This window comes from Saccopteryx leptura, chromosome 1 (assembly GCF_036850995.1).
Source record: "Saccopteryx leptura isolate mSacLep1 chromosome 1, mSacLep1_pri_phased_curated, whole genome shotgun sequence".
In the NCBI taxonomy this organism is placed as follows: Eukaryota; Metazoa; Chordata; class Mammalia; order Chiroptera; family Emballonuridae; genus Saccopteryx; species Saccopteryx leptura.
This window is the reverse complement of record NC_089503.1, coordinates 75,162,554-75,165,780: the sequence shown is the minus strand read 5'-3', so window position 1 is coordinate 75,165,780 and position 3,227 is coordinate 75,162,554. Positions and strand designations below refer to the sequence as shown.

The window sequence follows — 3,227 nt, the reverse complement described above, 5'->3', positions numbered from 1 at the left end:
GGAGTTGATGCTTCCAGCTCCTCCACCCTTCTCTCTCTCTGTGTCTCTCTCTCTCCTCTCTAAAAATGAATAAATAAAATAAAAATATTTAAAAAAAAATGTACTAAGTCTTATCAGTTGTTTACAGCTTTATTAAGGTAAAATTGACAAATAACAATTGTATATATTTACAATGTATGGACTGTTTTATATACATTTCGATCAAGCTAATTAACATATTATCACTTCATAGGTATATTTTTATTTTTTTTGTGATGAGAAATTTAAAGTCTATTCGCTTAGCAAATTTAAAGTGCGCAATACAGTATCATTAAATAGAGGCACTTTACGTTAAATCTTCAAAACTTATTTATCTTTTGTATGTGTGTGTGTGTGAAAGAGAGAGAGAGACAGAGAGAGGGACAGATAGGGACAGACAGGAAGGGAGAGAGATGAGAAACATCAATTCTTTGTTGCGGCTTCTTTGTCTCCTTAGTTGTTCAGTGACTGCTTTCTTATATGTGCCTTGACCGGGGGACTACAGCAGAATGAGTGACCCCTTGCTCAAGCCAGTGACCTTTCAGCTCAAGCCAGCAACCATGGCATCATGTCTATGATCCCATGCTCAAGTCAGTGATCCTGTGCTCAAGTTGGTGAGCCCACAGTCAAGCTGAATGAGCCCGCGCTTAAGCCGGCATCCTCCAGGTTTTGAATCTGGGTTCTCCACATTCGATTCTGATGCTCTATCCACTGCACCTATGCCTGGTCAGGCAAAACTTATTTATCTTGCAAAACTGAAACTTGTATCCCTTGACCAATACCTCTTCATTTCCCTCCCCTCAGCTCCCATCGTTCTACTCTCTGCTTCTATGAGTTTGACAATTTTATAGTTCACATATAAGTGAGATAATGCAGTATTTGTTTCTGCATGTCTGGCTTATTTTACTTAGTATAAGTCCTTTAAGTTCCCAAATGGCAGCATTCTATTTTTTTTTTTAATTTAGTGAGAGGAGGGAAGGCAGAGACAGACTCCGGCATGCCACCCCCCCAACTGGGATCCACGCATCAAGCCCATTAGGGGGCAATGCTCTGCCTATCTGAGGCTGGTGCTCTGATGCAACCAGAGTCATTTTTTAGTGCTTGAGGCAGAGACCATGGAGCTATCCTCAGCGACCAAGCCAACTCCCTCTAATCGAGCCAAGGCTGCAGGAGAGGAGAAGAAAGAGAGAGAGAGAAGTGAGAGGGGGAAAAGTGTAGAAGCAGATGGGCACTTCTCCTGTGTGCCCTAACCAGAAATTGAACCTGGATCATTCATATGCTGGGCAATCGCTCTCCCACTGAGCCAAATGGCCAGGGGCCATAACTGTATTCTTTTTTTTTTTTTTTTGTATTTTTTGTATTTTTCTGAAGTTGGAAACGGGGAGGCAGTCAGACAGACTCCCGCATGTGCCTGACCAGGATCCACCTGGCATGCCTACCAGGGGGCAATGCTCTGCCTATCTGGGGCATTGCTCTGTTGCAACCAGAGCCATTCTAGCGCCTGAGGCAGAGGCCATGGAGCCATCCTCAGCGCCCGGGCCAACTTTACTTCAATGGAGCCTCGGCTGATGGAGGGGAAGAGAGAGACAGGGAGGAAGGAGAGGGGGAGGGGTGGAGAAGCAGATGGGTGCTTCTTCTGTGTGCCCTGACTTGGGAATCAAACCTGGGACTCCTGCATGCCAGGCCGACGCTCTTCCACTGAGCCAACCGGCCAGGGCTAATTTTATTCTTTTTTAAGGCTGACAATATACCATTCTGATGTATAGTGTATACATCACTATATATAGAATATAACTTATTATTATACAATACAGTTGTATATAAATTATATTTGTATATAATTATATAATATACAACATATATAGTATATGTGTATATTATATACTGTACATGTGTTCATGTGTATTGAATATATTGTATTGGTATATGTGTGATATATAATACTATATATTATATATAATACTAGATGTATGTGTGTATCTATATATACATATACTCATTATTAAAAAACAAATTTTTATTCAATTGTCTATCATGAGTAAGTAGTTTTCATATTTTGACTATTGTGAAGACTGCAATGAACAAAGGAGTATAGATATCTTTTTGAGATATTGATATTATTAACTTTAGATATAAACCCTGAAGTAAGATTCTGGATCATTAAGTAGTTTTATTTTTAATTTTCTGAGGAACTTCCATGCTATTCTCCAAAATGGCTGTACCAATTTACCAGGCCAATGTCAAGAACTTTTTCCCTGTGTTTTCTTCTAGGAACTTTATGGTTTCAAGTCTTATCTTTAAGTCTCTCATCTCAGTTCATTTCATGTATGGTCTGCTATAAAGGTCCAATTTCATTCTTTTACATGTATATCTCCAGTCTTCCCAATATCATTTAATGAAGAGACTATTCTTTCCCATTATGTGTTCTTGACACCACTGTCAAATATCAGTTGACCATAGGTGAATGAATTTATTTCTAGGCTCTCTATTCTGTTCTATTGGTCTGTAAGTCTGTTTTCATTTCAGAACCATACTGTTTAGATTATTGTAGCTTTGTACTATATTTTGAAATTGGAAAGTGTGATGCCTTCAGCTTTATTCTTTTTTAAGACTGTATTGGTAGATACTCTGTCGTTTACCATGGCCAAGACAAAGATCAAGGAAGAAGTCAAGACTAAGAGCATTGATTATATTAATTTGAAGGTGGTGGGGCAGGATGCTTCTGTGGTGCATTTTAAGATTAGGAGGCATACACCATTTAGTAAACAAATGAAAGCCTATTGTGAATGACAGGGTTTGTCAATGAGATAGGTCAGATTCAAATTTGATAGGAAGACAATTTGATAAAACAGACATACCTGCACAGTTGGAAATGGAGGATGAAGATACAATTGGTGTGTTCCAGCAGCAGACAAAAGAAAAAAAAAAAATCAAAACAAAACAAAACAAAAAAACCCTGCTACTTTATCCAGATCTCTGTTGCTCTAGACCAAAACTAACCTTGTGAAATTTAGAAGACTATAATAATTTTTGTGTTAATTTTGAATATTGAAAGCCAATAACTATAATAAAATATTGCTTATTGCAGATCCACACAATGACTATACCATAGAGAAATCTATATAATCCTATATCACTAAATCTTTACCATTTAAACAACAATATTCTAATTGTCAATATCACATGGAATCTCCTTCAGTCCTTTAAAA

General features: G+C 37.9%; 1 pseudogene; it reads left to right on the top strand.

The window, feature by feature from the left end:
* Positions 1–2,658: 2,658 nt before the first annotated feature.
* Positions 2,659–3,025, top strand: LOC136388069 (small ubiquitin-related modifier 2-like; annotated as a pseudogene).
* The last annotated feature ends 202 nt before the right edge of the window (positions 3,026–3,227 follow it).